Here is a 22,580-nt window from a genome sequence, read left to right on the forward strand (position 1 = left end):
ATAGGCTAGCCTTAATTGCTTGCTTATTTATTTCCTTATTGTCTTGTTTAGTTGTTTGCTTGTAGTCACTGCAGTTCTTTTTCTGTGTTTTTCTAGTGGCCACAATAGCCTATTTTTGGTAACTAGGCCAAAATAATCATGGCAACACACGGACTGTTGTAACCATGGGCCTCCTGCAGGTCGTATGATCCATGGGCCTTCGTTCGGCCGTAGGACCATTGGCCTTCTAAACGGGCCGTAGGATCCATCGGCCTTCTATACGGGCCTTAGGGATTAATGGGCCTTCTACGGGCCATAGGGTCCATGGGCCTTCTACGGGCCATACTATCCATGGGCCTCATACGGGCCGTAGGATCCATGGGCCTTCTACGGGGCATATCATAATTTTGCCAATCATGGGCCGTACTATTCATGGACCATAACGGGTCGTTAATAGGCCGTATTTGATAACTCTATGAAAACAGCCCAATGAGTTTTTTTGACATGAAAACGGCCCAATGTATTAACGGTCCGCAAATGGGCCGACTGTAACGACGGGCTAAATTTGGCCCACAAGCAGAAAATGAAAGTAACGGGCCGTTTCTAACGGAATGCTACAAATGAGCCCAAGAATCAATGGGCCCTGAGAAGGCTGAAAGATAACTTGGGATGGAAACGGCCCAATGGAATAACGGGCCGTTAATGGGTATAAAGTGATACACTGTTCATTACGGGCCAGTTTCACCACGGGCCGTTAATGGGCTAAGAGTTACAAAAGTCCTCATATGGGCCGAAAGAAGTCATGGGCCACACACGGGCCGGAAGTTAAAACGGGCTGAATCATATTGGACGGCCCAAATGATGCTACTGGGCCTAATTCGGATAGGGCGTAATGGGCCCTGGGTTAGCGGGCTGTAAATGGGCTATATGCGAACAGGCCATTAACAGGCTTTCCGTGGGTCGGCCCGCCACCTTTTGACCAAGTCAAACGGGCCGACCTTTTCACAGGAATGGGCCTTTGTTGGGCCGTGCCACGTGTCACCGTATCATAGGCGCCTTCGGTCCAATGAGCGGATGACATCTGCCCCAACAGTGAGCCGACACGTGTTTCCTCCAGCCAATGATGATTTTACATGTGGAAAATCCCCATTTGTCGGGGTTGTTAACGGGTTATCGGATCCAAAACCCGACCCGATAGCTTAACGGAGTTCTGTTCCGGTGGATGCCACGTGTCGGTCACCCTTGAAAAAAGCAGTTCTGTGACACGCGATTTATCGTCATGGAAGTGGACACTTCTGTGATGATAATTTTGGTAATGTCATGGAACACTTCTACAACAGCACAGGTATGACTATCTTGATTCTGTCATAAATTTGTCATGGATGTACATGCATGACCAAAAACGCGACCTACTGTGACAAACACGTATCGTCACGGAAGTGTATTTTTTTGTAGTGATAGGAGGAAGAAATACGTCAGTGGACGCCCGAGGGGCCCATGAGATAGGGGGCGCGCCCTTTAGGGGGGGCGCGCCTTCCACCCTCGTGGCCACCTCGGGAGCTTCTTGACTTGCACTCCAAGTCCTCTGGATCACGTTTGTTCCAAAAATCACATTCCCGAAGGTTTCATTCTGTTTGGACTCTGTTTGATATTCCTTTTCTTTGAAACACCGAAATAGGCAAAAAAAACAGATGGGCTAGGCCTCCGATTAGTAGGTTAGTCCCAAAAATGATATAAAAGTGTAAAGTAAAGCCCATAAACATCCAAAACAGGTAATATAATAGCATGGAACAATAAAAAATTATAGATACGTTGGAGACGTATCAAGGAGTAGTTCACCCTCGGGGCTCAGGGTATGTACAAGTAGCTATGTGTTTGGTCTCTCTCTCTCTCTCTCTCTCTCTCGTGTTCTTGATTTGGCACGATCTTGATGTATCGCTAGCTTTGCTATTGTAGTTGGATCTTATGATGTTTCTTCCCCTATACTCTCTTGTAATGGATTGAGTTTTCCCTTTGAAGTTATCTTATCGGATTGAGTCTTTAAGGATTTGAGAATACTTGATGTATGTCTTGCCATGCTTATCTGTGGTGAAAATGGGATATTCACGTGACCTACTTGATGTATGTTTTGGTGATCAACTTGCGGGTTCAGTGACCTTGTGAACTTATGCATAGGGGTCGGCACACGTTTTCGTCTTGACTCTTCGGTAGAAACTTTGGGGCACTCTTTGAAGTACTTTGTGTTGGTTGAATAGATGAATCTGAGATTGTGTGATGCATATCATATAATCATGCCCAAGGATACTTGAGGTGACATTGGAGTATCTAGGTGGCATTAGGGTTTTGGTTGATTTATGTCTTAAGGTGTTCTTCTAGTACGAACTCTATGATAGATTGAATGGAAAGAATAGCTTCGTGTTATTTTACTACGGACTCTTGAGTAGATCGATCAGAAGGATAACTTTGAGGTGGTTTCGTACCCTACAATAATCTCTTTGTTTGTTCTCCGCTATTAGTGACTTTGGAGTGACTCTTTGTTGCATGTTGAGGGATTGTTATATGATCTAATTATGTTATTATTGTTGAGAGAACTTGCACTAGTGAAAGTATGAACCTTAGGCCTTGTTTCCTAGCATTGCAATACCGTCTACGTTCACTTTTATCATTAGTTACCTTGCTGTTTTTATATTTTCAGATTACAAAAACCTAAATCTACTATCCATATTGCACATGTAAAACCATCTCTTCGCCGAACTACTGCACCTATATAGTTTGTCATTGTATTGAGTGTGTTGGGGACACAAGAGACTCTTTGTTATTTGGTTGCAGTGTTGTTTGGGAGAGACCATCTTCATCCTACACCTCCCACGGATTGATAAACCTTAGGTCATCCACTTGAGGGAAATTTGCTACTGTCCTACAAACCTCTGCACTTGGAGGCCCAACAACGTCTACAAGAAGAAGGTTCCGTAGTAGACATCACACGCACAAGCACTAGGTGTTATCACCGACACTAACTGGGATTGCTCTCAGTTTCCTCGATTATGTTATAACCTTTCAAACAGTGGACTCACCCTCTACTGTTGAGTTTATCCCGAGTTACTAGAATCATTCCTAGCATTTGCATTTTGTTCCAACCTTGCACGACCATTGTGCCATCTCACTATGGTCTATCCTTGCAGTGGCTGTTATTCAGGGTCATCTTCAAAAGTGCTCCTACCATGTGTCCCATCCATTTCCGATGATAAGCAAAAAACATCCATTGTATTGTCTTCAACAAGGTAGTCAACGTCATCCATCCTAGCCTGAGTATTTCATTCTTTGGAACTCCTTCAAGATCGATTGTGCTTGCCTTAGGCTGGTATAAAGAGTTTCAATGATCTAAATATCAAAAGTAATTCTTTTTTCCACTTAAAGGAATAATTCTACAAGTAGATTTTTCCCTGAGGTGCCCCGTTATGGTATCATGGCAACTCAACTCCTCGCTACGTTGACAACCGTTCACCACCTTCTTAAGTGTGGAATTGTTGTCTACCTAGCGAACCTCTGTCATATGTTTCACTCCATCCCTCTAGATGTATGCTTCGTGTCAAAACTCGAGAGACATTTCAATGACTCACCCCGTGAGTTGATCCTGAGTTGTTCGATCCTCGAGAGATCGATCCTTCTAGAGTTTTTCCTTTCCCCTCGTTATCATGTTGGTTGGAGTTATCAGAGCAAGACATCGAGACAGAGATGGTGATCGAATCAACGTTCTCATGAAGTGCTACCTGGATCATGAAGGTTGTGTTAGTTATGCGTTCCCCTTCATCTTACCCTATGCCTGAATCTCGGGACGAGATTCTTGTTTAGTGGGGGTGAGTTGTCACATCCCTAGTTTGGTATGCTTTGGGTCAGCCAGTCATGTGATGCATCATGTCTAATTTTATTGAAACTTGAACTGGGGATGACAAACCCTAGCACCAAAATTAAATCAAATAGGGCCAACCAAAAATATTTTCAGTGATCCCATATTGCTCTTCAGAATTGGTTGAAAACCTCTGCCAAAAATGGTGCACCTTTTTCTAGGTCATCCTGGAATTTTGAATTAACCCATATTGTATTTGTTTTGGAGCTATTAATTCCTATAAAATTTTTGGTAGCTCCAAATATTATGAAACCGGGTGAGGGCCTCTGGTTTAAATCACATAGTGGACACAAGAGTTTGTAGAATTTTACAAAGTACTTAAGTAATTTTACTAAAGCTAAAACAAAGATAGAAATTAGAAAACAGGAAGATAGTACCTGGGCCTTACCTGCTACTGTAGCTGGCCCAACACTATAGTTGGCGGCCCAACCCACCTGGCAACTGCTAGTCGTCCTCCTCCTTGCGCCAGAAGGACGCCGGTGCATGCCCGACGCACGCGCGCCACCTTTAGGCTTCCTGCCTATGCCCCGACTCCTCTGAAGACGCCACACAGCCGCTCGGAGCCGTCTAGCCCTTCCTCTCTTCCCCTAGATCTCTTTCCCCCTTCCCTGGCTCTCTCTCCCTTGCTGTTTCCCACCTCACCGAACCGCGCCGACGCCACCGACGAGCACCACCGTGGCCATCCCTCTCCCTCGTCCTCTCGAGCGGTCCAGGAGATACGCCATGTCATCCTTGACCTCCCCGCTGAGCTACGCAACACCAGGAGCAGCAGAGCGCTGGCCCCATCGTCTCCATCGCCGCCCCTGTTTCATCACTATCATCGTCAATTCGCCGGCCACAACACTTCCCCGACCTTGCTGTTGCCTTTGCTGGACTTGCTGTGAGCCCCCGCATCTCTCACCCCTCTCCCCGTTGACGTGTTCTTCCTCTAGCCTCCGTCCGTGAGCAACCGAGTGCCGCTGTCCGCCATGGCCGGTGAGCCCGCACTCCCAAGCCTCTCATGCTTGCCCCAGGGGCACTGGCATGTTCCTGGCGCCTCCAGGAGGCTTCCTAACCACTCCGCTTTCTCGCTCGAGCGCTGTAGCCACGTCCCCGCATGTACCCGAACTCCAGCCGCCGCCGCGAGCTCGTTTCCGGCGAGCTCCGGCCACCCCAGCTCCAACCACCACCACCACTGGATGCGCCCCTCCGCCAGCTCCCCGTAGATGCTCCCCCCACACCAAAGCGGACTCTATAGCGACATCCTGACGCGGGCACCGCCGCGGTCTGTGGTCGCCGACGGTTAAACGCCGTCAGCTGACGTGGCACCTTTAGCTTAGGTGCTAATCATGTTTAGTTAGTGCCCTATGTCAATGACATGTGGGTCCTTGAGCCTAATTAGGTTAGGCTAAATTTCCTATTTAGATTGGTGCTAATATTGCAGACCCCTTGTCGGTGTCAAAACCGGCGGATCTCGGGTAGGGGGTCCCGAACTGTGCATCTAGGCGGATGGTAACATGAGACAAGGGACACTATGTTTTTACACATGTTCGGGCCCTCTCGATGGAGGTAAAACCCTACTCCTGCTTGATTAATATTGATGATATGGGTAGTACAAGAGTAGATCTACCACGAGATCGGAGTGGCTAAACCCTAGAAGCTAGCCTATGGTATAATTGTTGTTCGTCCTACGGACTAAAACTCTTCGGTTTATATAGACACCGGAGAGGGCTAGGGTTACACAGAGTCAGTTACAATGGGAGTAGATCTTCATATCGTATCGCCAAGCTTGCCTTCCATGCCAAGGAAAGTCCCATCCGGACACAGGACGGAGTCTTCAATCTTGTATCTTCATAGTCCGGGAGTCCGGCCAAAGGTCTTAGTCCGGCCATCCGGACACCCCCTAATCCAGGACTCCCTCAGTAGCCCCTGAACCAGGCTTCAATGACGACGATTCTAGTGCACAAGTTGTCTTCGGCATTGCAAGGCGGGTTCCTCCTCCGAATATTCCGTAGAAGATGTTGAACACCAGGGTAGTGTCCAGCCCTGCAAAATAAATTCCCCGTTCCACCGTAGAGAGAATAATATTTGCATCAATCGAATCTGCTGACGTATTCCGCGGCGTGACATCATGCCACGACCAGGCTTTTATTCATGTTACTGTTCCACCTTCGCGCGTTTAGCGAGGCGGTTTTCTTGGCACGTCTTGTCAAAGCAGAGATCGTGTCCCCTTATTCCGGGATTCTCATCAATACGGCCGTGGCTAACCCAACCGTGACTTAGGTATGACTCCCTAATTAACAGCAAGTCTCAAACGGTTACGGGGAGGGCTCTTGGTATTCACCTCCTTTATAAAGGAACCAAGGCTCGGCTCCCTTGTTCTTAAAACAATCAAATCCACCCTCGCTTCGAGTTCCAACACCCAAAGCTCTAGTTTTAGGCGCTTCGGACCTTCGAAGATGTCCGGCTCCGACCCTCAAGGCCGGTGGATGCCTTCCTCCATTACGGAAGAAGATGTGCGAAAGCTAAGAGATGCCAGGTATCTAACCGGCGAAATCTCGCATAGACTGCCTACTCAAGGGCAAGATGTTCCCGCTCCCCAGCCTGGTGAAAGCGTGGTGTTCGCATCTCACTTCCTTCAGGGACTAGGCTTCCCGATCGATCCCTTTGTGAGGGGGCTTATGTTTTACTACGGGCTGGAGTTCCACGACCTAGCTCCGGAGTCCATCCTCCAGATCTCATCATTCATTGTCGCGTGCGAGGCCTTCCTCCATATCACCCCTTACTTCGGATTGTGGCTAAAAACTTCCAAAGTGGAACTGAAACTGATCGAGGGGCAGCACGCTGAGTGCGGAGGGGCTATAATAAGCAAGATGGACGACGCTCCATGGCCCGAAGGCTCTTTTCAAGAGGAGCTCGACTAATGGCAACGAGACTGGTTTTACATCACAGCCCCTAGGGGCACCACATGGGTGGCACCGCCTACTTTTCGCTCAGGTCCCCCACCACGGCTGGCGTCATGGCTTAATGAAGGACTTATCTGGGGGCCGCCAAAAGACGTGCCCCTTCTGCAGGGCCGTATTCGAGATCTTCTAGAAAGAGATATCAATCTGACCGTAGTGGCCCAAGTCATGGTGATTCGCCGCACACTGCCCTGCAAACGTCGACCTCTCCGCCTGTGGGAGTTCAATCCCGAGGGACCACGAGTCCTACAACATTTCATGGGAATGACACCCATGGAGATGTACAAATTGTTCTTCAGATCACAAGCAAGGTGTCCGGATTTGTCAGAGGACGCAGGTCTAAGCTGCAACCGCTCGGATGCTAAAGTAAGTAGCCCCGTATTTCAACACACCATCCATATTTTTATCAAATCTACCCTTTAGCAGAGTTTCCCTTTGAACAGGAGTGGATAGCGAAGGCGAAGCTTATTAGGTGTCCAGCCCCCCCTGCCCGAGACCGTGCCGAATCCCATGCTAACCAGGATGCTGAAGGCCACGCCGTTGGCGGAAGGCGAAGGAGGGAACCAAGGAGCTACTGCCTCCACGAAGGAGGCCGTTAGGAAGGGAAGAATCGAAAATTCTCCCGACCAGCGAAAGAAAGGACTGCCTCTGAAGACCTGGAGGTGATAACCTCAAAACGGGGAAAGAAATCTTCGTCAGAGGGTTCGGCACCGGAGAACGCCCCAGCCGAATCGCCCCCTAAAGGGGACCTGCTCTCCTCTGAGGCGTAAGTGAAGGGAGGGGTTCCATAATGAATCGCATTCATGTTTTATTCCTGAGGACAATAACCGAAACATTATCTTGCAGTTCGGATCTCAACCCTTCTCAGCAGAGCTCATCTTTAGGGGATCTTCGTCCAGAGATGATAGAGAGCGAAACGCTTCCCCTTGTTCCACCGTCTCACGTGGCTGGCGACCCCGAGGTATCGTCCTGGAGGGTTTTTTCATGTCCGGACCCTGGAAAAGGTCGTCAGACTAGTTCGGCACCCTCTTGCGCGCCGGCGGAGGGGCTGAAGGATCTGCTTAGTAGGGCATCCATCTCAGAAGAACACCATATGTTGATGGATACGGTGATTGGAAGGATTTCATCCACGGAAAGTGGATTGTGCGAGTCTGCCAGGAGTTTACTAACAGGCTTTGAGGTATGTAAAAAGGTGTACCTTTTGGTAGAGCTGCATATTAAATGTGCCCTGTATGAATAGTAGCCCCTGAGACTCTGTGTGTCGTCACGAGTGACGGCGCACAGAGGATCATAACCCCAGGTATAATGTGTCGCCTATTCCATGAAGGTGGCGAGGCGTTCGGTGGCTAGCCGGACTGATGAATTTGTCGAACTAAAGCGGAAACTTGACGTAGCAGATGCCGACATCGCGCTTGTACATTAGCGGCTAGACGAGGCTCAAGGTATGTTCAAAAGACACCCAGTAATAGGAGCTTGATGCTCGGGCCTTATATATGTTGTATGTAGATGGTGCTGCTGCCGTGGAGAACCTTCGGGCGGAACTTGCCCGAACGAAGGAGCAAGCAAAGAAGAGTGATGTGGCTGCCGTTAAAGCGGCTGAAGAGCTAGAAGCCGAACAAGCTGCTCACTGCCAGAGCAAGAAGGAAATGGCCGAGATGGCCATAAAATTGAAGGATGCTACCGACCGCTGTAGATTTCTTGAACAAGAAGATAGGGTGGCTCAGAAGGATCTTGAAAAGATCACTGCCGAAGCCAAGGATACTCGCTCTTCCATGAGAGCGATGAAGGAGGAGCTGCGTCAGGCCGGAGATATCATGGCTGGAAAGCCTTATATGCTGCGGATGAAGTTCGGAGACCCCAAGTATGCTCCATTAGACCGGCAGTGGAAGTCGGAAAACACTTATCTGGATTTGGCCGCAAGTGCGGCGGACGCGACCGAACACTTCCGCAGCCGAGGTGACCATGAATTGGAGGAGCTTTTTTGGTCACAGTACCACAATCCAGAATGCCCACTGTCAGTATCCGACCGTTTGGCCACCGGGGCGGAGCTGAACAGATTATCCGGACTCGCCATGAAGTATGTTGCGAGTCATCTGTGGCCGGAGAAGCCGGAGCCGAAGAGTTATTTTGGCTTGGTGCAGCAGTTCCTTGGTTCGGTGCCGCATGCTGATGCAATGAAGTGGTCGACGTGCATAGAGGGCGCACAGATGGCTCTTGCCCGTGTCAAAACATACTGGGCAGATATGAAGGCCAGTATTGTTGCGCCCCAGGATTCGGACGAAAGCCGAGTACCTACCAAGCACTATCTTGAGGAAGTTCTTCCTGGCGCTCGTATAATAGAGTCGCAGTGCTCGAAGGACGAATTGTGTTTTTATGAAAAAAAGCTTTTTTATACATGTGCTTGCAAGAATCATGATACCTCCTGTGCGGCCATTTAATGTATATATTTGTATATAACCTGAAAGATGGCAGTCGTTGGCTTCAGCCCCCACGCATAGAATGCGGGGGTGTTCACAAAAAGGAGCCTTTTCACACTTAATCCAACGTCTTGGTCCTACAAAGGAGGAGGTGGCGCGACGAACTAGGCAACCAGACTATAATGCTTTATCAATTTCACTTAGCCATAGGAGTTTGAGAGTGGGACTTCTGAATAGCCCCTAGGGGCACCGCGCTCGCCCGAATTCAGGGCGCGAGTGTGCCTGACCGGGAAGCGGCCCTTCGTTAATGCGGGGGAATCCTAAATATTCCGAAAGTCATCGAGTGGTTGACCAGTCTCTCGCTATATCATGACAGTCAGTTTTCGGCTTTCTCTACTGAGGTGCTCACCCGGCCGAACCGGGGCACAATCGCAGTAGTTCTCCTGGTGCCGCGTTAGCCGATATAACGGAATGTAAGGCATAAACACACAGGAGCCGGGTAAACCCAACATTTGACCAAAGACATGATTCAGAGCTGATGCATATAGGGCCAAACTCGCGACGCCGAACACTCCCTAAGGTATTCGGTCTTTATGAAGACGGGCCGAAATAGAGCCCTTGGTAAAAAAAGCCCCTAGTGTCCAGGTATGTGCAAAAATTCTGGCGTGGCCACATGCCAAGACGCCAGCCTCCTGCTCGGCTATAGAAAAAACCAGGGGATGTTATCAACAAGTGACAGTAAAAAAGGTTTACGCAGGGTCTTAATCTGAAAAGAATCCTTGGAACGGGTCCCTGCTGCACCTCTGCGCCTGTGTCTCCGTTGTGCCGTATCCTGGACGGGCGTAGCACGATGTTCGTCTGTGAAAGAGAGGAACTTAGTAAAAAAAATAAGCATGCGAGAAATCTATATCGAAATAAACAAAATATAGTTGGAGCAAGAGTTGGGCCGTATTGTCTCCGGGCGTGAGCACACGGAGCCCCTTGCATGAGGGTATGCGGCTATTTAAGCATGTTGACGCCGGACTCGTCGAGCCGTGTCCGGGATAGTAGGGCTGGATGTGTGGGCGGCTGTCTAGGCAGCCGCACCCCTGCCCGTACTTTGGGGGTCAATTTATATTCCCTTGTGATGAAATGATGCCCTTTGGACCGGGCATTTTAAGTGTAAGGGATGCGTAGTGCGGTATTGCGTTAAAGCAGGCGAAAACTTCACGTCCCAGTAGCGCTTGATAGCGACTTACGAATGGGGCGATGTGGAATGTTAGCTTTTTGCTTCGGAAGTTGTCGGGTGATCCGAACGTGACTTCTAACGTAAGGGAACCCATACTTGGGGTATACGAACCTGGTGTTACTCCTTGAAAGGAGGTGTTGCCGAGGTGGATTACGGCTGGGTTTACCCCGAGTTTGTGGACTGTGTCCTGATATAACAGGTTCAAGTCGCTACCGCCGTCCATAAGGGCGTTTGTAAATTGGAGTCTGTTAATGATTGGATTTAGGACCAAGGCAGTCCAGCCTGCGTTCTGGTCTCCTCTAGAGTAATCCTGATGATCGAAGGTGATTGGTTGTAACAACTAGTGGGGTTGCTCCTCCAGGGCTGGCTATACAGTGCGTGTCGTTGTAGGTGCCGTTCTGCTCTTCCCTTTCGTCACATGAAGTAGATTTACTGTCTTGACTTCTTGTGGGAACTTCTTTTGTTCTCTGGTGTTCTGCTCGTGGGGTGCATCGTTATCTTCGCTTGGTGTGTTGAGCCTCTTGTGTTCGGCGTTGAGCTTGCCGGACTGCTTAAAGACCCAACAATCTCTGTGGGTATGGTTTGCAGGTCTCCCCGGAGTGCTATGGATTTGACATATTTTGTCCAAAATTTTGTTGAGGTTGGATAGCTCGTCCCTATCGTCTTTGGGGGGCAGCTTTTTTCTGATTTTGCCGAGAGCTTTTGAATCCGGCTTTTACTGCTGTGCTCATCGGGCTGTTGTCCTTTATCCGACGTGGTTCTTTGTTACGGCGCGGCTTCCCGTTCCCATCTCTGAGTTTGGACGTATTCAAGTCACTGGTGCTGCTTCTTGCCAACCAGATATCCTCTCCTGCACAGAAGCGGGTCATGAGGCTTGTTAACGCGGCCATTGTTCGCGGCTTTTCTTGGCCGAGGTGTCTGGCGAGCCATTCGTCCTGGACGCTATGCTTGAAAGCTGCAAGGGCCTCTGCGTCCGGACAGTTGACTATCTGATTCTTTTTGATAAGGAATCTGTTCCAGAGCTTCCGGGTTGACTCTCCGGGCTACTGAGTTATATGACTCAGATCATCTGCATCCGGGGGCCGGACATAGGTCCCTTGAAAATTTGCCCTGAAAGCATCCTCAAGCACTTCCCAACTTCCCATGGTGTTTTCGGGAAGGCTTTTAAGCCAATGCCGGGCTGGCCCTTTGAGCTTAAGGGGTAAGTATTTTATGGCGTGGAGGTCGTCTCCTCTGGCCATGTGTATGTGGAGGATATAGTCCTCGATCCAGACTCCAGGGTCTGTTGTTCCGTCGTATGCTTCTATGTTCACTGGCTTGAATCCGGCTGGGAATTCATGATCCAGCACCTCATCGGTAAAACATAGGGGGTGTGCGGCGCCCCTGTATTTAGGCGTGCCGTGATGTTCGGGTATTTTTTGCGTTGCATCACTCATTGGAGCTTGCTTTCTTGGCCTATAGATGGATCTGGTTGGGCCAGTTTTCTGATGCGAATTCTTGGACGGATCGCGCGCCGTATTGAGTGCGGCATCCTTTGATGCGTGAGATTGATCGTAGGGTCGTCTATCCGACCTTGTGGCTTCCTTATTTTTTGACTGTGGGGGCTTTATGGCCTCTTCATCGAATTCTGGTAGTAGTTTCCGCTTCGGATAGCTGTTTGTGTGGCGACTACTGCCGTACTTGTGTGCGGTATTGAGTACTTTGTCCCATATGATCCTAAGTGCATCTTCCGCCGTCTTGAGCCTCCACTTCTGCTTTCTCAGGCTACGTGCAGTAGCGATGAGCCTTTGGTGGAGGTTCTGATGTTCCAACAATTTGTCTGGTGTGAGGTCGTCCGGGCTATTATCTTTCCCGGGGATTGGTTGTTCAGATTGTCCGCCCTGCTTGGACGGATGCTCGACGGCATGTTCATCGTCTGTTGAGTCACCCTGCTCTATGGCTGGGTCTTTGTCGAGGTGGGGCTTGGCCTTGCGCTTACGACGCCGCTTTGATTGTTTTTCGGGGGAGCGATCCCTGGCCGCATCCTTTTGGTCCTCGTTGTCGTTCTTGTTGTATGTGTCCACCATGCATACATCGTATGATGAGGTGGTTTTCCGGAGCCCTATAGGTGCTGGTTCTTGATCGTCTCCTTTATCGGCGTCCATACCGTCGATATCTTCGGAGTCGAAATCGAGCATGTCAGTTATATCTTCGACAGTGGCTATCAAGTGGGTGGTGGGAGGGTTTCGAACTTCGTCGTCCGCATCCCAACCACCCCGATCGTACTCCGGCCGGGGTTCTTTTGACAAAGAGAGGAACTTTAGCGAATTTAGGATATCGCCAAAGGGCGAGTGCTGAAAGACGTTCGCGGCGGTGAACTCCGTGATCGGAGCCCGATCGGGTTCGATCGAAAGGGGTGCAGAATATTCGGAGTCCGGAACGGAGTCCGGCACCTTGGAGTTACCGGCCTTGCAAAGGACTTGGCTGGTATTCGGCTCTATCGCCGCAGAGATTGCGGCTCCTGGGGCAGCGTCCAACCATCCGTCCGTGGCTAGCGCAGTCGGCTCCGAACTAATGGTCGGAGTGAACACTTGAGCGGCGCTCTGGTCGCTGTCCGGCGGCAGAGCTAGATCATGCCCATCGAGACAATGCGGCGCGCCCGGTCGTGGCCCGAATCCGTCGAAGATCAAGTCCCCGCGGATGTCGGTCGTGTAGTTTAAGCTTTTAAACCTGACCTAATGGCCAGGGGCGTAGCTTTCGATCTGCTCCAGGTGACCGAACGAGTCGGCCCGTAGTGCGAAGCCGCCAAATACGAAGATCTGTCCGGGGAGAAAGACCTCATCCCGGACCGTATTGTGATTGACGAGCGAAGAAGCCATCGGGCCTAAAGGCGACGACACAGAGGAACTCTCAATGAAAGCACCAATGTCAGTGTCAAAACCGGCGGATCTCGGGTAGGGGGTCCCGAACTGTGCGTCTAGGCGGATGGTCACAGGAGACAAGGGACACGATGTTTTTACCCAGGTTCGGGCCCTCTCGATGGAGGTAAAACCCTACTCTTGCTTGATTAATATTGATGATATGGGTAGTACAAGAGTAGATCTACCACGAGATCGGAGTGGCTAAACCCTAGAAGCTAGCCTATGGTATAATTGTTGTTCGTCCTACGGACTAAAACTCTCCGGTTTATATAGACACCGGAGAGGGCTAGGGTTACACAGAGTCGGTTACAATGGGAGGAGATTTTCATATCGTATCGCCAAGCTTGCCTTCCATGCCAAGGAAAGTCCCATCCGGACATGGGACGGAGTCTTCAATCTTGTATCTTCATAGTCCGGAAGTCCGGCCAAAGGTCTTAGTCCGGCCATCCGGACACCCCCTAATCCAGGACTCCCTCACCCCTCGTGTCAGCTTTCACTTTGGCCAAGTTAGCGTTGACCGGCCCCATCTGCCATCCACCCAAACCAGCCCTGAGACACTGATGTGTGGGTCCCTGCTGTCAGGTTTGACCTGGACCGGCTCAGTTAACCCGCTGAGGTCAGCATGACGCTGACGCAGTTAATAATTTTCTGGATTAAAAATAATCAAGAAATCCAAGAAAATTTTATAAACTTCAAAAATTCATAGAAATTCAATGATAACTTCAAATGAAATAAATTATATATGAAAAATGATCATAAAAATCCAATTTATCCATCTGCACTGGTTTCATGCATGTATAAGCAACTAAAACCTGTTGTTTATATCAAAAAATGATAATGCACTTTATAAATTCATAGTTTGAGTTTGAACTTGAACCTTGGGTTCAAAATAACTCAATCCCATCTGGTTGTAGTTGCATTAGGCCAACACACTCATATTGCCATGTCATGATCATGCACCATATTGTGCATTGCATTGATTGTGTCCCTTCTCTATTGCCGGTGATTGTCCCCTCTCAGTAGACGTGGTTTCGACGATGAGTTTGATGACACCGATGAAGAGCTATTACTATCTTCAGAAGTGTCGGGCAACCAAAACCCCCTAGTTCATTCCAATACAATCCCACTCTCTCGCTCCTGCTCTCTTTTACTGCGTTTGGACAACAATGTTTCAACGGTTACATGTTGCGGTAGCTGAACCCCTTTCCTCTGCATGACCTATCATTGCCACAGTAAATAGATGAAACCCACTAGCATGAGTAGTAGATGTTTGAGCCCTGATGTGCCTACTCATTCATGTTTATTTGTCATGCCTGCTATTGCTTAGAGTTAAGTCAGGTCTGATTCATCGGGGATGAATTGGAAAGTTGTGAACATGTCCTACTGTGTGTGAGCTAAGTGTGTGAACACGATTTGGTAAAGGTAGCGGTGAGAGGCCATGTAGGAGTACATGGTGGGTTGTCTCATTGAAGCCGTCTTCAGGAACTGAGTTTTGTGTTTGTGATCCATGAACATTTGCTACCACACATTGGGTTCCGGTAACTCAACCCCTCTCGACTTATTAATCAGCCTGATCTCTATCCCGGAGTTGCAACTAGTTTCTGGTGTTTGTAGGTTGTGTTAGTAGTCTACCAAGTGGCACCCGGTACAGGTGTGCTTGGGTCAGACTAGGCACCATGGCCGGGTATGCTAAGCGCCGCCCGTTTGGTGGGCTTGGAACCCTGTACACATTGTTTGGGGTCGTGAGCGACACCCTGGCTGGATCTCCTTGCGGATGGAACCCGAATAGGCGATAAACCTGGACTAGAGTCTTGTGTGGTTAGATAGGTCGTGGCCGACACCCTCGCTAGGCTTCCGCTTGAAGGTTGCCGAGATACATGACGTGTAAATGGCGGTAAGTGGCGGGAGCATGTGTGAAGAAGTACACCCCTGCAGGGTTAATATGATCCTTGTTTGTAATACTTGGCTCCTTGGAGCCTATTGAATAAATAATTGAGTTATAGAGTCATGTTGTGATGCCATGTTGTATTTGCACATATCGAGCATATTGTGTGTATGATTATTCAAATGCTTGGTATGTGTGGGATCCGACAACCTAGTTCTTTATTCTTGGTAGCCTCTCTTACCGGAAAATGTCTCCTAGTGCTTCCACTGAGCCAGGTAGCTTGCTACTGCTCCGGAACACTTAGGCTAGCTGGCATGTGTCATTCTTCGTTCCTGTGCCTGTCCCTTCGGGGAAATATCACACGTTGTTCCTTTAAGTCCTTGTAGCTTGCTACGACTTGGGTTCATACGTTGTTGATCGACACGTTCGTTGTTGGGTCATGTATGCCTGTTCCTGTAAGTCAGAGCCACCTTGGGTTTACGACTACTCATGTCAGCCCGAGTTCTTTGTCATATGGATGCTAGCGGCACTATCATATACGTGAGTCAAAAGGCGTAAACGGTCCTGGGCCAAGTAAGGTGGCACCCATGGGAATACCGTGCTTGAGGCCGCAAAGTGATATGATGTTTTACATGCTAGATCGGTGTGACTTAGGATCGGGGTTCTGACAGACATCCTCGGATTCCTGCAACAAGTTGGAAAACAGTAGAGGAACAGGATTAGGATTGTTAGTTTTTGTCACCTCATCTTTGCATAGGAGGAAAAAGTGGATGACACTCGATGGGTTCTCACACACTTTTCTCATCTCTCTTTTTGTGGCTAGGAGGACTAAGTTTTTCTCTCTTGGCGAAGAGACGCTCAATTTTGGCTTGTGGCTCTCACTTTCTTTTTGGTGGTGCATTCTCTCACTAGTATCTTCATGATGGGTGAATGCTTGCTTGTCGGTGATCACTTGGCTTGGTGACATTGGTCGAAGCACATACTCCTTGACTTTCATCTTGAAGCGATTGTGGTTGGTTCGTCCGTTGTGGATGATGCCGCGGTCGAATTGCCAAGGTATTCCGAAAATAAGGTGGCACACGGACATAGGAACCACATCCCACTCTAAGGTGTCCTTGTAGGCGTCGATCTTGAAAGAAACTTGCACCGTGTGCTCCACTGGAATAGTGTCGGAGTCACTTCACCATTGCACCTTGTAGGGATGAGGGTGCTTCTTCTTGACCAATTGTAGCTTGGTACATAGCTCTTCACTTGCCAAGTTGTGACAACTACCTCCGTCGATGATGACTTTGATGGAACGCCCATTGATGCCGGCCTTGGTGTGGAAGATGTGGCACCGTTGGTCTTCTTCTTGGTGGTGTTGGAGCATCAAGACCTTGGAGACCACGAGAGAGGGATTTGAATCATTGTCACAAAATACTTGATCATCTTCATCTTTGTTCACGCGCTGGTGCATGGCTGCGTGCTCAATGTCTTCCATTTCTTATTGCGCTTGGTGTCGCACCCTTTCACGTGCTCGAACTCAGTATTGTAAGCCATTGCCATTGAATGGATTTTCTTGAGCTTGGCGATCTTGAGGATCATCACGTTGAGGAAAGCGAGCTCGTGGAGGACTTGCATCATAAGAGGAGTAGTTCAAAGATTGCCGACTTGTACGGTGGCTTGAGTGGCGCTGTCTTGAAGAAGCGGTTGAGGAAAACGGGGGTCACACGATCATGTTGCGGAGCTCTTCCATTTGTGTGGTGAACTTGGCGTCGATGTAGTCCCGGTTCCTTGTTTCCGATTGACAAAGGTCAGAGGAGAGTTTCTCTAAGCGTTCACCCAATGCTTCGCTTTCTTGATGAAGTGCTCGTTGCGCGATGAAGAAGTGGTTCTTGGAGAAGAAGCCGGAATCATCACCTTGCTCCTCGAAAAGTGGGTTCACCGACGAGTTTGGCCTATCCATCATAACCAACAGGGGTGAGTAAGAAAATGAGAGAACAATAACAAAGTTACCTTTTTCCGATGATTGAGGATGTAACAAGTGTCACTCAATGTAATTCCACAATAGGAGAATTGGAACCGGGTTTGTTTCTCACACCTACAAATAAGAGGCTTATGGAGGAGCTCGGTTAGGATGGTAGCAAAAATTTTCAAGAAAATGTTAGTCAAGACATTGATAAGGTTGAGAAGGTTCACGAAAATGCAAGTAAAGCAAATACATCAAACCCAAAGATATCACTAGGAACACACACACAGAAGATAGATGGGATCCGCACAACCAAGGGGTGAGCTCAAAATGTGCAACCACAGAAAATGCTCTTGTTGTGCGAATGCTAGAGAGACGCTAGCTCGATCGCTCAAATGGGCAAGATACGCTTGTGCACCAACCTATGAGAGAAACATGCCGCCTTCAATCCCAACTATGTTATGTATGCGATGACCAAGATGATATGACTAATCAAAATGGCTCTATGCTATTTCTTACGAGCTCTTAATTTGTTTCTCCTCTTTTGCTTAAAAGCTTTTTTTATGCTTGAAGCTTGAGCCGAGTATGAGATGAGACAAGTATGTAAGATATGCACGGGAGAGACGTATGGCACAAAGATGATAACACGATCACTACGGTGCACAATAGCGTGGCCCGACAATTCTCAACATGCTAGTCTTGATGGGTAAGCAACGCAAAATGGCTCGGGCTATCAATGCAAAAGCAAGGTGAGAAGTAAGTGTCGTCGAGGTTATTGTCCTTTTTTATGGTTAGCGGTGAAGATGACTCCGAGGTGATGATGGTGATGTCGATGTCACACACTCCTAAGTAGCCAAAACACCTTAGGAAACGGAAATTGCAACTCAAATCGGTCAAATGGGGAAGGTGGGTTTTTTTGTGATGATTTTTTGGATGGAGGCTAATTGTGGTGGTAATGAGATGAGTGGATGGGGGATGTCAAGAGCTTCCAAACAAGCTAAAGAACACAAAAAATGGACTTGGGAGTTGGAAGTTATGGTCAAATTAGTGGTGGAGTTGGGCTGATTCGGGGGGGGGGGGTGCGGGCACCCGGGGGTAGGAGGTGCGGGTGCGCGGTGTCGGCTGTGGCAAACGGCCCGGGGGTGCGGGTGCCCGATGGTTCGAGATGCGGGCACCCGGTGGTCTCCGATTTGGGCGGAAAATTTGGGGGGAATGCAAATTTTTGAGGATTTCGTGGTGGGAAGGGTGGGGATTGTTGGAGAGGGGCTAGATCCACTTGCTAAACATCAAATCCATGGACCAAAACAGCCAAATCTCACAAGATCCAACAAATTGCAAGAAAATTATTTTGGGGCTATTTTTGTGGGGATTTTCGAATTTGGACGAAAAACAACAAAATCAAGCTAGCAAATGGGGAATGGGACTCCAAGATGTGAATCAACCCTGCTCATGATACCAAGATGTTGTAAGGTGAAACCCTAGAGGGGATCTTTTCACACTTAGAGGGAGAAAAGGAGGAAGAACACAAGGAACAAAACTCTCAAACAAACCCAAATATCACATCCACTCGAGTAGCATATTGAGATCCACAAGATCACATGAACAATTCAAGGAAAATATCACCAGGTAAGTTCTTCCCACTAGGTGAGGTCTTGATGTTGATCTTCTCCAAGAGGAGGCCTTGACAATCCATATGATTCTTCCCTAGATGGGGGCTTGATCTCAAAGAGGAGGGGATACAAGGAGCAAAGCTTTCTTTGGTGTTCTAAATACTTTGGTATCCTCCAAATGAGCTAGGTAAAGAGTATATAAAGGCTTGGGATGAAACTTTGAGAAAGAGGGGTACAAAGGACCAAAAAGACCCAAAATGCGTAGCCACGGAGGAAGGGTCCGGGCACCCGGGGAGGAACCAGCCGGGCACGCGGACCGACTCAGAGGCCTGCGCCCAGGCTGGACCGGGCACTCGATGGCGAAGGGTCTGGGCACCCGGCCAGGTCAGGGGGCGGTTGGAGTGTGGCCGGGCACCCGAGGGTGGCGCCCAGCAGTTGGCGGGGCAAGGACCGGGCACCCGGGGTGCAGCCCAGGTAGGAGCCGGGCGGCAGGCGGGCACCCGGGGCCTCAGGGTCGGGCACCCGGGGCAGGCAGGGGCACAACCCAGGTGGTGGCCGGGCACGCGGGCCCAAGTAGGCCGGGCACACAGGGTGCCCAGGGAGTTTGGCCCTCCCCTTGGTTGCTCGTCCGGGCACCTGGAGTCCTTCCGTCCGGGCACCCGGAGTGTCCAGAGACTCCTTTCCTTCGTTCTTCTTGTCCTCTCCTTCCTTCTCTTGCTCCAAGGGTGCTCGAACCTTCACCTTCTCCTTCTCACGATCATCTCCTTGGTATCCTAGAATGCATAACATGTCTTTATGAGGTAGAACCGAATTCTCATGCAAATCCGACCGAAACTCGAAGAGGAGAGAGTCAACCTCGTTCTCGATGACGCGTGCACGTGCTCTTGTCATTGGTCCTCTCAGTGCTTGCGGTGGTGATGGAGTGTCGGTGCGGGTAGTCGAGGGATGCACCACATCACAGGACCTCTCCAAATCTACTTTCATGAATATCACACTAACATTCAACACCCTCCAAAATAGTGGGATCATTACTTCCTAAAGTTGACACTCTTCCAAACCAAATTTCAATGATAGTCTTATTCATACTACAAAAGATATAAGTCAAGTTTCATGGAGCATTCTACAAGGTCAGACTTAAAAGATAAAAGTGAAGCACATGAAACATTTTATAAATCAATGAAGGGCTATCTCATATTAGCATGGTTCTTAAAGAAAAAGAAAAAGACAAAGGACCCAAATCATGTGAACAAAACAAAAACCGAGGTATAACGGTAATTGTTGAATAAGAAAGATGGGATGCCAACCGGGGCATCCCCAAGCTTAGATGCTTGAGTGTCCTTGAATATTTACTTGGGATGCCTTGGTCATCCCCAAGCTTGAACTCTTGCCTCTCTTTATTCTTCGCACATCGGTAACTCCTCGTTCTTTGAACACTTCATCCACACAAAACTTAACAAAAACTTTGTGAGATCCGTTAGTATAATAAAGCAAATCACTACCTTTAGGTACTATTGAAAACTCATTCCAATTTCATATTAGCACTATATCTACTGTATTCCAACTCCACCATGGTTCATACCCCCCGATACTACCCATAGATTCATCAAAATAAGCGAACAACACAAAGAAAACAGAATCTGTCAAAAACAGGACAGTCTGTAGTAATCTGGAAATTTCGTATACTTCTGTAACTCCAAAAATTCGAAAAAATATTACAATTTAAACAAATTGTACAGAAGTACTGTGCGAAAATTTTCAGACCCATTTGACTTTCCAGTAAAAAAATGTAAATTCACGCGCTACAGCCAAAGTTTCTGTTTTTGCACTGCACATAGTAAACAAGCAACCTAATCATCCTTAAACCAAAGCTTGGCATAATATTTTTATAATACAATGGATATATACAAGGGGATAATTATTTCTGAGAAACTTCCATGAAAAATTCTACATTGTTTTCATGAGCATGAACACAAGTGTTCAAGGTCGACCCCTCACTTCTCCAATGCATAACTTCCAATCACTTCTCTTTTTGAAAAAACTTTTTAGGCATATGAGGCAAGTGAATCTTTTTGTATTTCAGTTTTTAAATTTTTTGTATGTTTCACCCACAACTAGGAAAAACAAAAACTACTTAGTGAAGAAATCAAACAAGCACACACGAGAATATCAACCCCAGCTATTGCTCCCCGGTAACGGCGCCAGAAAAGAGCTTGATGATCCCCAAGTGCAAGGAATCATCGTAGCAATTTCAAAAGGTGGAAGTGATAAGTATGGAGTGTCAAACCCACAAGGAGCTAAGGTAAGATCAATATTCTCTCAAGTCCTATCTGCCACTGATATGACTCTTTGTACACCGAGCGTTTGCTTCCAACTAGAAACGAGAAATAAAACTATGTTGTGGGTATGAAGCGGATAACTTTGCATTATATCGGAGAGCTAAAATATAGAAGTAGGTGCTGCTATCATAAAGTTAGAATATATTACTTAAGTATTATAAATAGCGAGTGTGGAATAATGATGGGTCGGTTTGCGGAATTATCCTGGGCAATTGTTAACAAGACCGGTAATCACTATTGCAATTTCATATGAGGGAGAGGCATAAGCTAATATACTTTCTCTTCTTGGATCATATGCACTTATGATTGGAACTCTAGCAAGCATCCGCAACTACTAAAGATCATTAAGGTAAAACCCAACCATAGCATTAACATATCAAGTCCCCTTTATCCCATACGCAACAACCCCCTTACTCGGGTTTATGTTTCTATCACTCAAGCAAGCCACTATAAGCGAATCATGAACATATTGCAAAGACCCTACAATGGGAATCCCTCACGCTTGCGCGACACAGAGTGCACAATAGGACATCACCAAAATAAAACATACAACTCATACCAATCTAGATCATCAATCAACCCAAAGACAAAGGATATCTACTCAAAACATCACAGGATGGCAACACATCATTGGATCATAATATGTGGCATAAAGCACCATGTTCAAGTAGGTATTACAGCGGGGTGCGGGAGAGTGGGCCGCGTCAAAGAGATGATGATGGTGATGTTGATGAAGACGATCACCACGGCGATGATTCCCCTCCTGATGGCACTCCGGCGCCATCGAGAGAGAGGAGGAGAGGTTCTCCCCCTTGTGCTTCCTCCTCCATGGGCCTAGATTGATTTCTCGTGGCTATAGAGGCTTGCGGCGACGGAACTTCCGAATTCTTTTTTGTTCTGGGATTTTCTCGATTTATAGGAGGAGTTGGTGTTGGTTTCACGTCAAGGGGGCCCACAGGGAGTCCACGAGGCAGGGGGCGCGCCCTGGGGGGGCTCCACCCTTGTGGTGGCCTCGGGACTCCCCTCCGTTAGATTTTTGTTCCAGTATTTTTTATATTTTCCAAAAATATTCTCTGTTGATTTTCAGCGCATTCCAAGAACTTTTATTCCCGCACAAAAACAACACCACGGTAGTTCTACTGAAAACAACGTAAGTCCGGGTTAGTTCTAATCAAATCGTACCAAAATCATGTAAAAAATATTATAAACATGGCATGAATACTTCATAAAGTATAGATACGTTGGAGACGTATCAGCGGCAGCGACGACTACACCCGATTCTACAGGCTCCTCGGCATGTAGAAGGCGGCGGCGGCGTAGTAATGTCGTTTTAGTTTATGTTTTAAAGTTTTTGTATAAATATGAATGAAAATCGCCGAGTTTGAACGAATTTTATGTCATGTTTGGCCGAGTGCCTTTTCAAAAAAG

Source organism: Triticum aestivum, chromosome 7B, assembly GCF_018294505.1.
Source record: "Triticum aestivum cultivar Chinese Spring chromosome 7B, IWGSC CS RefSeq v2.1, whole genome shotgun sequence".
NCBI classification, from domain to species: domain Eukaryota; kingdom Viridiplantae; phylum Streptophyta; class Magnoliopsida; order Poales; family Poaceae; genus Triticum; species Triticum aestivum.